Source organism: Rhinolophus sinicus, linkage group LG01, assembly GCF_036562045.2.
Source record: "Rhinolophus sinicus isolate RSC01 linkage group LG01, ASM3656204v1, whole genome shotgun sequence".
Taxonomy (NCBI): domain Eukaryota; kingdom Metazoa; phylum Chordata; class Mammalia; order Chiroptera; family Rhinolophidae; genus Rhinolophus; species Rhinolophus sinicus.
Window position 1 is genome coordinate 67229902 of NC_133751.1, and position 15059 is coordinate 67244960.

A 15059-nucleotide genomic window follows, 5' to 3' on the forward strand; every position below is an offset into this window, starting at 1 on the left:
GAGACCTTCCAGAGGGACAAGGTAGGAAGGTGGAGGCAGTGATGCTGATGCTCCTGACTAGGGTTTCCAGGTGGGAATTCCCACCCGTTCTCAGGAATTTTTTTCACTTTCCTGTTCCTAAATCCCAAGAAAAGTTGGTCGGGAAATTGGGAAAATCGGCTCCTTGAACCCAGGTGGTGAGTAGTATCAGCCATCACTTTGTGGAAACGATTCATCATGGAGAACAGAAAACAGTTTATATCTCGGGATTCGGGAATGGGAAAGCAAAAAAATTCCTGAGAATGGGTGGGAATTCCCTCCTGGAAACCTTACTCCTGACCTTGTGTCCAGGCCTCGGCTAATGTGTGTGCTTGTCTCTTAGTTTTTAACAAAAAATGTTTTAAAAGTGTATATACACAATAGAAAACTACAGAATCAGGATATAAGGAAAAACAATATTTTTGTATAGCTGTACAAGGTGTTTTAAGCTAAGTGTTATTATAAAAGAGTCAAAAAGTTTTTAAAAATTGAAAAGGTTATAAAGTAAAAAAGCTACAGTAAGTTAAGATTAATATATTGTTGAAGAAAGAAAAATTGTTTTTATAAAGTTAGTGTGGCCTAAGTGTACAGTGTTTATAAAGCCTACAGCAGTGTACAGTCATGTCCCGGGCCTGCACATTCACTCTCCACTCACTCACTGACTCACCCAGAGCAACTTCCAGTCCTGCAAGCTCCATTCATGGCAAGTGCCCTAGACAAGTGTGCCTTTTTTAATCTTTTATACCATATTTTGACTGTACCTTTTCTATGCTTGGATATATTTAGATACATGAGTACCACTGTGTCACAGTTGCCTGCAGTATTCAGTACAGTGACATGCTGTACAGGTTTGTAGCCCAGGAGCAATAGGCCGTAGCCTAGAGCCTAGATGTGTAGGAGGCTATAGCATCGAGGTTTGTGTAAGTGCCCTCTGTGCTGTTCGCACAGTGACAAAACTGCCTAATGACACATTTCTCAGAATGTATCAAGCGATGCATGACTATCTGGAACAACTATCTTCCTCACCCTCTGCCTTAACCACACTGACCTTTCAGTTCCTAGAACACAGTAAGCTCCTTCCCCTGCCTCAGAGCTTTCACCTATGCTGATATTTCTGCCTCAATTCCTCTGCCTTCAGTCTTTGTCTGGTTAACTTCTACTTCCTTCAGCTGTTAACTTAAATGTTCCTTCCTTAAACAGACTTTCCTTGGCCCCTCTCCTCACAAAATCAGTTAGGAGTGTCACATTGCTTTCTTAATAGACCCTGCTGTCTTGACCTCTTAGCTCTATTCACAATTTTCATCATTTTAACTATTAATCTTTTATTGTATGTTAAATGTCCCGCTAGGTTATAGTCAGTAAGCTGACAGGCACCATAACTATTTTGTTTTCCTTTGTATATAGAGCCTTATACAGTTCCTAGTACTAAGTGCCCTATCCATACTTGTTGAATGAATAGATGAATGAATGAATGAACAATTTTCTTAAAACATTTTTAAACAACTAGGGTCATGCAGCTTGTGCTCACTCCATTTTCTGATAATGAAGAGAAAACCTTAGTCACAGTTCAGAATACCTTTTGACCTAAATACCATGAAACGTATACAATCTATATGATTGTGATATCCCAGGGATAGATATTCTTCTTTTTAGTAACCAGATTGCATGTTTCCACCTTTTCTGGCTTGTAACAAAGTGTTGGCGGTCATTGTCACCTGCTCAAATCCTTAGGCACTATTTTGGAAAAAAATTATCCTACACATAGATATCTGATTCCTTCTTCCCATCTTCCACTTGTCATTATCCACAGAGTAGACATAGCCTTTCAAATGCTCTTAATTTTGTGATTAGCAGTGATAGATACTCCCTGACGACCATAGTTTCTTAAAATCCAATATTAAAATATAATTTTCCAATTTTGGGGTAGATTTTTAGCAGCATTATTTATGGTGGCCAAAACATGGAAACAACCAAAGTGTCCTTCAATAGATGATTGGGTAAAGAAGATGTGGTACCTATATACACAATGGAATACTACTCTGCCATAAGAAAAAATTAAATACTGTCATTTATGACAACATGGATGGATCTTGAGATTATTATGCTAAATGAAATAAGTCATACAGAAAAAGTCGAGAACCATATGACTTTATTCATATGTGGGAAATAAAACTGAAGGCAATAAAGTAACAAGATAAACAAATAAAGAAACAAAAACTCATAGACACAGACAACAGTTTAGTGGTTACCAGAGGGCAAGTGGTGGAAGGGGATGGGAGAAGAGGATAAATGGGGTCAAATATATGGTGATGGAAGGAGAACTGACTCTGGGTGGTGAACACATAATGCAATATATAGATGATGTATTATGGAATTGTACACTTGAAACCTATGTAGTTTTGTTGACCATTGTCACCCCAATACATTTTAATTAAAAAAAATTTTCCTATGGAGAACATTTTAACAGTGCTGGCAGAATTGGAAAAGTATATCCCCTTTGGCCAAGAAATCCACTAAGGAATGTTATATTGTCTTATCAACTAAGAATTACCATTTGAGTTATTAAGTTTACCCTTTGCTGACGTCCTAACCCATGCAGGTCTCATAAACACCCTGGAATTGTCTACATAATAAGCCAATTGGCAGTCTTTCTTTCCATGACAAATGTCTGTCCTTGCCCTCTCTATCCTTTCATTTTTGTTAATGTTGGTAATAAAGCAGTGAGCCTGAATTCACCGGAACAGGATCCTGATCCTGTCATCTCCAGGTGAGACGAGTCCCGAGGAGAGGGCACAAAGAATTGACTAGATTCAAAGTTTTTGATTAACCTTAAACTGAACATTAGCAGAACTCATCATTCTGTGAATGTCAGGAATTTCAACTTCAAGAGAAAAAAAAGAATGGTTTAATTCCAAGTAGGGGATTCCTAGCCTTTCCATAAATCAGCACTATTTGCACATTTAATAGAGATCCTAGCTCAACTATGACTGTCCCACTTGTAGTAAACCAACAGGTGAAACCTGGGATTTTTGGAAGTACTCACAGAGCCACATGAAACTTTTATTTCCACCAATGTTCTACTTCCTTCCCCAGAACACACAATTGTTCAACCTCATGATACAGCAGCATTCACAAGTATCTCTGTTATCTCATTCTTTCTTAGACCATCAGGGATGTATCCCAACCCATATAGACTCTATGCTCAGGCATACTGTGCTATCCACAGCAGAAAGGAGGAATGTAAGTGTTAGCCAGACCAGCAGAATTGGGGTAAAGGGAATTAACTTGGCAGTAGGGCTGGTCCCTAAAGAGGATTATAAATTTGAACCCAGTCCAGGCTTATGCTGACATTCAGGGAATTCCTAAGAAGACAGGGCACTATATGAAGAGTCTTTGGACAGTAGCTATATTCTGTTGGGCAAATATTTTGGTCCCATTTGAAAGATGGCCTGAAAGTAAGGCCTAGCCCCTGCCCCCCATCCCCCTCACCCCCCACACAAACACCTCCCCCTCAATACCCACAGGGAAAGCAGATTATCAGAAAAAAGAAAGAGGTTTGGAGCAGCAAGTAAATGGTGTAGAGGTTAAGTCAAGGCTACTGTCCTGGCAGGAAGCTAGATTGCACATCAGAAAGGAAGCAGAAACCCTGCTACATACACTAGTAGTTACTTATATTGAACATCACTGGGCAGATTGCCCCTCACTGCCAAAACACTTGGCAAAGGGCTTTATGCCCAGGACACTAAAAGTCAGACTCAGACTGGAGGCCACAGACTATATCTAGATCCTATCCACTTGTAAATTTGGGCAATTAACATCTGGTATCCAATGGTTCAGGTAATTGCAGAATTGAGCCTATAGGAGAAAGGCTGCTGGAGCCTGCATCTGGATAAGACCAGGAAAGCAATAACTAAATACGTAATAATATCCCTGAGCAAATGAGGGCCAAAAGACTAGGAGACACAAGTGTGGCTGGAAAAAGGTTTCTATGGAAAATAGCCTCACAGGGTGATCTGATCATAAATTCCTAACTGGGCAGGTCATGGTGGGTGGTCACACTCCAGGCATATAGCTTTTTAGTAAAAGGTTTATCTTTGCCTCAAACAAGCCCTGTCCAGTGTTTCTGTGCATCTAGGTTAACGCACCTTTGAAATAAACTGTAACCACCCTGAAGAGAGCACAAGATCTGAACTATCCTGTAACCCAACCCCCTTTCCTCCCACCTTCATGTAATGTTCCTTATTGTCCCTCCTTAATCTCAAATGCATAAAAGAAACTTCCAACTGTTATTCTCTGAAGCATTTACCTCAGTCTGTTGAAATCTTGCTTCCAGGTACATCCTCTGGCTCAAATACATTTTTATAAAAATCCTCTATAGATTTGGGCATTTCTTACATCGACATGTGCAACATACAGATACCATCTCACAGAACCTAGAATGCCTTCTTTCCATGAGGGAAGTGTGTTGAGTGATTAAAAAAAAGAAGAAAAAAGAAAAAAAACAAAGAAAAAAATCCTCTGTTCATTGTTTATTCCTTTGTCTTTGTGAACACGCCCACATCTTTTCTTTTTTTAATAATTATATAAGATTTCTCAGCTACGACTCCCTTATATAAAGTTTTTAAGAATATTTTGTGTCTCTATTTCTCTCCTGAGAACAGGCTTAAAAATGAATGACAAGCAACTCATCTGGTTAATTGCTATATTGCAAGGTGTCCACCTTATTTCCTTACTAAAGACATGCAAATTATCTGTAGTAACTCCCAATAGTAATTAGCAACTATCTTAGTCAGCTCAGCGGCTATAACAAACTACCACAGACTGGGTAGCTTACACAAAAACATTGATCTCTCACAGTCTGGAGGCTGGGAAGTCCAAGGTGTAGGCAGATTCAGTTCTGGTGAGAACCTGCTCCCTGGTTTGTAGATGGCTGTCTTCTCTTTGTATCCTAACATGGCTGAGAGCAGAGAGAGAATGAGAAAGTGCTTATATCTCTTCACATAAGAATGCTAATCTTATTCACGAGGTTTCTACCCTCAAGATCTAATTACTTCCCAGGTCTCTACCCTCAAGATTGAATTACTTCCCAAATGCCTCACCTCCTAATACCATCATATTGGGGGTTAGAATTTCAACATATGAATCTTAAGGGACAAAAAACATTCAGTCCATAACAGCAACATAATGGTCTGTCTGGCTGCTTGCCTTTGCACCTCTCTTCTGTCCCCGCTAAGGTCACTTGGAAGTCACCAACATGTGTATTCCTCTGGTTGGAGAAAACAGAGAGGCTGAGGTGACAGCCAACCTACCTCATGGTTCATCTTGCTCTAAGTTTATTGGGAAGGGCCTTGAACTTCAAAATTGGGGGTAATTTCGCGTATAGATAATTAGTGGTATAAGTGGTTAGTAGTATAAGTAGTTAGTGGTACTACTCACTTCTGTGTCACTTCTGTGACCAAACAATCCCACGCTTCTTACCAGAGTTCTAATGATTGGGTCTATCTCATTCACTGTGCCTAATTGATTACATTGATTGATTATACATTTCTTTATTCATTCACTCAAGAACTATTTATTGAAATCTATTTTGTTCTGGACATTATTCTAGATACTGAAAATATAACATTGAGTAAAACAGACAAAATCCTCATTCCTGGGACTTACATTCTAGTTGCAGTTATCCAAAGAGAACAGTAGAGCTGGAACAGTGTACACAAGGAGAAAGGTGAAACAAGATGAACTAAGAGATTTGATAAAGGGTCAGATCATGAAAGGCCTTGTAGAGCATGGTAGGCAGTTTGGGTTTTATTCTCAGTGGTTAGGGAAGCTACTGACCAGTTTTGAACATAAAAGTAACATGATCTGGTTTGCATTTTTAAAGAATCACTCTGGCTGCCATGTGAGAAAACTAGAGTGGCAGCAAAAAGGATTAGGAAGCTATTGCAGTTGCCCAAGGTAGAGACAGTGGTGGTTTAGATTAGACTGAGGCAATTGAGAGGGAAAGCGGGAAAGGAAAAAGAGAAATTGGGGATCATTCCTAGGCTTTTACCTGAGCAACTGCATGAAATGATGTATTATTTGCTAAAGAAACATCAAATGTAGGAGGTTCAATTTTGGACTTTGAAGATGTTAAGTTTGAGATACCTATTAGACATTCAGATAGAGATATCAAATGGGAGATTGGATAGAGCCTAGAAGATGGGGGGAGAATCATGCTGGAGAGAAGCATTTGGGAGTCACCAGAGGACTTGTGTAAACTTTTAAAGAAATATATTTATTAGTATGTTCCAGGGCAAAAATGTATTTCCTTGCGTTATAAATATGGTATATTTCTTTGCAGGGAAAGTTTCAACACAGAGCCTGTGTTAGTTATATTCTTTTGATTGCAGGCTTTGGAAACTGTCTCTGAATAGCTCTAGCAAAAGGAGGAAATTTATTGAAAGGCATCTTTCAGGTCTCTCACAGAATGAACAAAAACGTTCAAAGTCCCAACTCAGGAAGGGCAGCAACCAAGGCCTCACCAGAGACCTTAGTGATCAGAGTTTGAGGAACTGCCATTAATACCATTCAGCTTTAATGACTTTAAGTCCACCAGTCACAGTAACACCCTGCAAAGCTACATCCTTCCCACGTTCAATTCCCTCATCTATAATACAAAGGGTTGAAATGAATTCTTGCTATACAAAATGTGGTCCTTGGACCAACAGCTTGTTTGGAATAAGAATCTCAGGTCACACTTTATACCATCAAACAAAATTTTCATTTTAACAAGATCCCCAAGTGATTCATATGCACATTAAAATTTGAGAAACTAACTGGTTTTCCAGCCATAAAACTCTCTGATTGTCTGAATTGGTCAGGATTTTTCATGTATCAGCTACAAGCAGGAAGGCTCTTTGGATTCCTACCCGTATAATCTTTATTTGAAAGAGAATTATAAATAATTTTGTATTAAATGATCACAAAATAGTTAAACTGTATGCTTAGTGTACATCTTGGTTATCTACAGGTAGGTTATAATATATTGTAAAAAAGTTATAAAATTCTTGCTGTACATTTCATGACAGTTTTCTTTCCAGGAAGTTTAGACTTACTTTTGAGGCGAAGTTATACTCTGGTGATTGATATATTTATTATATATCATTCAGTCTTTTAAGACGTAGAGGTAAGATTTTCTGATTTTGTCAAATGTTCTAAAGTGGTCTTTTATTTAAATTACATAGCTGCTTTCATTGACCAGAATTCTGCATTTGTAGTGTTCTATTATTTATACTTTCTTTGTCAGACTTTTTAGGACAATATTCTTGGGAATTCATACTATCTACCTGTTATGAAATGTAAATGTAAGAGTGAAAGTAAACCTATAAATATTAACGTCATTGTTTGAGGAAAAGGCATGATGATTTCTATGTGATGAAAGTAAACATTGGCAGCTCATGAAAATTTTGGCTCAGAATTGTGGAGCAGAAAGCCAACAGGTCTTGAAATGGAATGTAATCTACCTATAAACTCACAATCCCCCTAAACAACTTGCATGATCGCTTTAAAATCTTGTCCAGTGATTCTCTTAGAAATGTATCTACCGTGTTTCCCCAAAAATAAGACCTAGCCAGACAATCAGCTCTAATGCGTCTTTTGGAGCAAAAATAAATATAAGACAAAAATTAATATAATATTTTACTATAATATAAGAACCGATCTAATATAATATAATATAATATAATATAATATAATATAATATAATATAATATAATATAATATAATATAATATAATAATATAATATAATAAATACAATATAATATAATGTAATATAACATAATACCAGGTCTTATATTAATTTTGCTCCAAAGACACATTAGAGCTGATTGTCCAGCTAGGTCTTATTTTCGGGGAAACAGGGTAGTAGATATGGTTTAAGAAAAATCTGTAACATTTTTAAAGTAGTTTAGCTATTGAAACTTACTCATTAGCACTGTTTCTGGAAATGTGACCCTTAAACCTGTTATACTAGAATCACCTGGGAAGCTTATTAACATACAGAATTTATGACCCACTCCAGACCTACCAAATCAGAATCTCTGAGTGTGGCTTCTAGGGAATCTGCATTTAAAAATAGTTCCTTAGGTGAGTCTTATTACAGTAACGTTTGAGAAATACTGTACTAAAAATTAAATTTTCAAGTTTGATTTTCCATTGACATTAGTGTCAATTTCCAATGACTGAGCCAAGCATTCACCTTTATTGTTTCATATTGTATTTGCTCAGACTCTCCATGCTCCATATTGAAATGATGTTTTGACAAGTACATGGCTTATTACTTTTTTTTCCAAAGGCTTTAAACAAGTATTTCTTGACAACTCATTAGGATAATATGTGTTATACGAAGGCACAGCTTTTCCAGAGCATCTAAGAATATTTATTTGGCCAGGATTGGAAATAATTTTTAATAGAGGATAACTGATCCACAGTGTGGGAAGGGAGAAAAGAAGGGAAAGAACAACCACAAAAGGAGAGATCAACTTAATTTAATATTTTAAAATAGAAAAAATATATCTGTTTTAAAATTTAAGAAAGCTCTTTTCTCAAAATTGAAGCAACTGTATCATTTTTCATAACACATGCTTGTTAAATCCACAAAAAGAGAAGGTTGACGTTTTCTCATTACCTTATACACCCTATAAAACAATATAGAGATCTCTATAGTGCCTGTACCATGCTTGGCATTTAGAAGGTACACTATGTACATAATTTGAATGAATAAATGGCATATACAATATGTACATTTTTACATACTTTCATGAAAGTATTATATTATATAAGACCTGGTCTTATTTTAATACAATATATTAATTTTTCCTCCAAAAGATGCATTAGAGCTGATGGTCCAGCTAGGTCTTATTTTCGGGGAAACACGGTAGTGAAAATATATCTATTTTATACACGTATTAGCCCATGTGTGTCTCTTTTATTAATTTTGCCTGTTCATGATCTTTAATTTATTTTCCTAATGGAATGGAAGAGGAAATTTTAAATTCTAATTAGTAAATATAACACCACAGCAAAACTCAAATGTGTTATAATCATAAAGGAATGAAGATATACGTACAGTGCTGAAATCAAATAGAAATTGGAAAAGCCATAAATAAAATTCAGAGAGAAAGACAATGAGAGAGAGAAAAGAGAGAGGAACAAAGTCATATAAGCAGGAGGATACTTCAAAATGGACATAGAAATAAAGAGCACAAAACTCATATATATCATATACACAGACAGACATGCAGACACAAAGACACACCAAGATGTGCATTGACAAAGGCATAGACAGGGATCAAAAGTAAGTAGTGACATCCAAAGAAAATATAGACTGGGCACACATGAAAAGGCACATTGTACACAGGCACAGAAAATGACATAATCAGATGTATATACACAGTGGTATATAGGGAGAAAATCATATTTTAAAAACTATAGCACAAATACATAGAGAAAAAAATGCAGAAAAGAGAAATGCAGGGGGAAAAAATGCAGAAAGCAAACTAAGCAACCCCGGGATAGGCAAAATCAGACATGAGCTTTCATGAATTAAAACCATGTAATATGGTTTTTTAAAAGATATACTTACTAAGGCCTTTTAATTTAAAGTGGCCAAAGTTATGGTCATTTTCTTGATTTTTTTCTTTTGCAGATCAGCTCATCTAAAAGCAAGGACCAGGGCAGCTGGCTGGCTCAGCGGTTACAGCACAGTGCTTATAACACCAAGGACACCGGTTCGATTCCCACATGGGCCAGTGAGCTGTGCCCTCCACAACTAGATGGAAAACAATGACTTGACATGGAGCTGATGGGTCCTGGAAAAACACACTGTTCCCCAACAAAAAAAATAAAATAAAAAATAAATAAATAAATGCAAGGACCAGATTATAATCACAGACCAACTTAGATTTCCCTCTCTAGTTTGGAAAAATAAAAAAATGAACCCTGCTAATAAAACATATACAAAATAAAATAAATTCTTATTTTAACTATTCCACATAAATGCACAAATAATTTATCCGTTTTCTTTCTTCATTTAGTCATAGTCATGGAATATGAAAAATAACTTTAAAAAATGATGTAAGCCTTATATAGAGAACCACAGTTCTCACTAAAGCTACTTCTCTTACTAAATCTTAATGCCAAAATGATCCTAACAAATCTACCATTTTCTGAATTATTGCTGGGAAGAAGACAAAGGAAAGAGCTAAAATAGCAACTGAGAAGCATCTGAAGAGATTATGGTAAAGTTAATCTAATTTGTTTATTAAGTTCCCTTCTCTGAGAAGGAAGAAAGTTCAGAAACCCCCTGGTAGTTATACACACCTTACTATTGAATTAATCAAATCAACTGTGTGGAACTTCTATGCAACACTCATCAATCAACTATTATGAATGACCAAAAACAAACAAACAAAAAGACTTAACTAGAAAACCATCAATTCAGCCTTGCTATACAGACACCGCCAAAGTATTGCGGGGATGCATAAATATTTTGAAATAATGTTTAAATAATATGTCCTGACTGCCAGTAAAATTTTTCCAAGCAAATGTTATTGAAAATGTTTGGGCTATCCACAAATGTTTTTATAAGCATTCCTACTGGGCAACTACTGAAGCCTCAGAAAAAAATTCTGTCCAACAGGAGAATTCATAAGGAAGAAGTACTGAATAGAAGGTGACCTAAGGAAATGTAGACAGGATTATTTAAGCTGTTGGGATGGGTGAAAAACAAATGCATGTTTCATGAAAGCCTTTGAAACAAATAGTTCTGGCTAAAAACAAACATTTGGACAGTGAGGACACACCCAACAAAAGATGTTTATTTGCTGATACTAACATTTTATTTGGCACATATTTGCCACAGCAGAAGTGGGCAAAAATAAGATAAATGCAAACAACTCACAGAAGGCAAAATTATAGTAAACTTATAAGTGTAAGAAAGATGAGAACATTTATTTACTAAACAGAGAAAAAAATAGATAATTATGGCTTGTTTAAAGTAATGACAGTTTTATCAGAATAAGGTCTGAAGCACAGAAAAATCCCTAAATATGAATTACGTTGTACACGACTATAACTTTTACATCCATATAATGCTGCATAGTTCTTTTCAACTAACTCACATAACAATTCTCTGAGATCAACTTATAACAATATTATTATCCCCATTTTACACATGAAATATATACCTAGCTTGATAAGGCTGTTCCTGTCCCTTCTATCACAATTGTCTCCTAGCATTATAAAGTGTACTTTTAAAACACCACATTCTCTTTCCTTTCACCATTGAGACCGCAGCCATGAGTATGCTCAGGCTTCAGAAGAGGCTTGCCCCCATTGCCCTCTGCTGTGGCAAAAAGAAGGTCTGGTGAGCCCAGTGAAATCGCCAATGCCAACTCCCGTCAGAAGATTTGGAAGCTGATCCAAGATGGGCTGATCATCTGGAAGCTTGTGACTGCGCATTCCCGAGCTCAATGCCGGAAAAACACCTTGACGCGTAGAAAGCGCAGGCATATAGGCATAGGTAAGCGAAAGAAAGGGTACTGCCTGAGAAGGTAACCTGGATGAGGGGGATGAGTATTCTTTGTCGACTATTCAGAAGATACCGTGACTCTCAGAAGATTGACCGCCACATGTATCCCAGTCTGTACCTGAAAGGGAAGGGCAACGTGTTCAAAAACAAGCAGATTCTCATAGAACATATTCACAAGCTGAAGGCAGGCAAGGCTTGAAAGAAGCTTCTTGCTGAGAAGGATGAGGCCCATAGGTCTAAGACCAAGGAAGCATGCAAGTGCCATGAAGAGTGACTCCAGGCCAAGAAGGAGGAAATCATCAAGACTGTCCAAGGAGGAAGAGACCAAGAAATAAAGCTCCACCTCTCTTACCTGTATATAGTGGCCTGTGCTGAAACTCAGCTCTTCTAGCCATTGTCCAGTACACAGATTGATCATTCCATAAAATAGCCTTCATCTGCCAAAAAACAAAACAAAACAACACACCATATTGTTCTGTTAGAAAAAAAGTTTGAAGGTATATACTATTGACTAATATTATGAAAATAACTTGTATAATAAAGGAGAAAAACTAGAAATTATAGGAAAATGTAGAAGTTTAGTTATTAGTGCATTTCTTTAATAACAATTTTTAGAATGCCTGCTGTCCACTCATTGTTCTCATCCCATATCTTGGTCCCCATCATATTAAGTCTTATAATACATAAAGTCCTATTTATTTTTCCATTTTTCTTTTTTGAATTCTTTGTTATATACTGAGGTTCATGCTCAAACACAATTTTCCCCTTACTTGCCTTACCTAAGTTTCTGGATCTCCTTTTATTTCTGCTTCTCTTTTCCTTCTTCCCCTTAAATGTGGTGAATTTCATAGGGGCATAATCAGTTTGTTCTTCCATGCTGACTCCTTTGCTAACTCTAACTCCTTCCAGAACTTTTATTGATTCCATTAAGTGGTCATAATAGGTTGGGAGGAAAGGGAGATTACCTTTATTTCTGGCCTCACTTGTGTCACATCTCAAATCCTAAATTTCCAACTGCATGACGGAGATCTCCGCTTCTCGTTCTTCATTAGTACATCTAACTCAAAATGTCTAAGAGTATTCATTGACTTCCCCCACAACAAACCTAATTTCCCTATTTCCTTCCGTATATGGCAATATTATCAACTATATTGTTTCTCCCCAAAATCCATATAGTGAAACCTAATCCCCCATATGATGATAATTGGAGGTTGGGTTGGGCCTTTCCGATGTAATTATGTCAGGAGGGTGAGACCTCAAGAATGGGATTAGTGCCTTTTCCAGAGATCCCAGATTGCTACCTGTCCCCTTCCTTCATGTGAGGTTATAGTAAGAAGGCACTTGTCTATGAACCAGGAAGAGGGCTCTCACCAGACACCAAATCTGCTGGCACCAGCTTCCAGAACTGTGAGAAATAAATTTCTGTTGTTCATTAGCCATCCAGCCTATGGTATTTTGTTATAGCAGCCTTAAATCTACTCTAATCGCCTTTTAAAAATCCCTCCAGCTCCATTGTCTATAGAACCAATTGATAAATGCTATTGATTTTACCTCCTCAATATCTGTAACACACAACACTTCCCCTTTATTCCCACCAATATTACTTCAGTTCAAACACCAATCATCATCAATGTAATACTGGCTTCCTTGGTAATCTCTTCGGTTTTCCATCTCTCATTTCCTTGCTGGTGTCAGATTAGTCATCCCAAAGCAATGCCACACATTCATGAAGTAAACTGAAGAGCCTTGGGCTGACACTCCTTTAGTTTTATGGCAGCCAGGAGGAGTTAGAACTTAGCTTCAAGTACTTCTCATGTTCCTTGTACTGCTCCAAAGAAGGACTGAGCAATCCTTCTCAATCCTTTCTCATGGGGTGGTCCTTCACTATCAGAAAGACTAAACTACCATTTTACAATCTTTTCCCACTAGTCATCTTCATACTCCAGCTAACTGAACTACTCTACACTCAAAGCACACGCTACACTTTCCAGCTTCTATGTTTTTGCTCAAGGTGTTCACTTGAACACAGGAGTGTTTAAATTATCATATCCACTTGTCTGATTTCTTGCATTCTTTATGATATAAACTAGTCCATGAAGATTTTCCTGATTCAGTCGCAAGCAGGAAGCAATCTCTAATGCCCAAAGCATATTCTCTGAACCTCTTTTGTAAATGTTAACAATTTCTAACATGTAGTATGTGCACATATCACCCTTACTAAACAGTAAGTACTAAAAACAGCTGTTAGTGTTCCCTAACCTTGTAATAGTTATGGCATACAGATACTTGATAATCGCCAGATGATTGGATAAAAGAATGAAGAGCTAGAAGGAATTGGAGTATAACTAGAATATAAGCAAGAAAGCATAAAAAAAAAACCTTCGCAAAACCTGTTTCAAGGGCTTGTATTAGGTTGGTGCAAGAGTAATTGCAGTTTTTGCAATTATTTTTAACCCTTTAAACCACAATTACGTTTGCACCAGCTTAACAGTTTAATAGGCTTCACAGAAATTAATTGGAGAAGTTGTTGAATCTAAAAATATTACAAATATTGTGTCACTTTGAGGAACTCTAGTGCATTCTGGGCAAGGAACTATGCACATTATCTTTGCAGTGGATCTCTACTGTTTTTGCAAACCCACTATTCGTTCCTTTCCTGGTTACAGCATCTAATTTTGATTTGGTATCAAAATAAACTCTCGGTTGATGTGGTTCAGTTGAAGCTGACTCTGCCATGTCACAGTAAATTGTATCCCCTCAGGCTACAAAATTGATTCCAGGATGAGGTATGGAGGCCCTGCAACATCAAGGAGCGTCATCTCTGGACTTTTGTTATAACTATTGGGAAAGAGGCATCATGCTTATAAAATGTAAACCTGGAACTCTAAGGCCGAACTTAGTGACAGCTGCATGAGAATAAAATCAACACTGAAGAAAACAAAGATATGGACAGAAGAGTTTGCTGAGGATGTGATCCAACTTGGATCCAGCTATGTCTAAAGTTAAACTCTACTATTCCCTGTTTTGTTCTTCTATTTATGTGAGCCGATAAATTCTCTTTTGTTTAATCTAGTTTGTGCTATGTTTCTATCACTTCCAACCAAGAGTTCTAAATAATGCAATCATTAATTCTCATGTCAGCTTTGCAAGGTAAGCCTTATTATTCCCCATTTTACAGATTTGAAAAAAACTGGGGTTGGAGCATTGTACATATGACCAGAAAATTTTTTAAAAAACTCCAAAATTGTCCCTCAAATATTAATAGCATTATTCATCGGTGCTGAAAACACAAATTATTTAAATTTTTTAGGATTTTCTATATTTACAAATTTTTCTATAATGTATATGTATGGAATAATTATTCAAAAATACATTATTATATATTGGATATTATTGTACAAACATTCTTATAACTTTATTCTTTTAAAATTAAGCCATAAGCATTTTCAAAAATATTATTTTAATGACTCC

The 15059-nt window shown here is 36.7% G+C and overlaps 1 pseudogene; it reads left to right on the top strand.

The window, feature by feature from the left end:
* The first annotated feature begins 11355 nt into the window (after positions 1 to 11355).
* LOC109448994 (large ribosomal subunit protein eL19) lies at positions 11356 to 11923 on the top strand (annotated as a pseudogene).
* The last annotated feature ends 3136 nt before the right edge of the window (positions 11924 to 15059 follow it).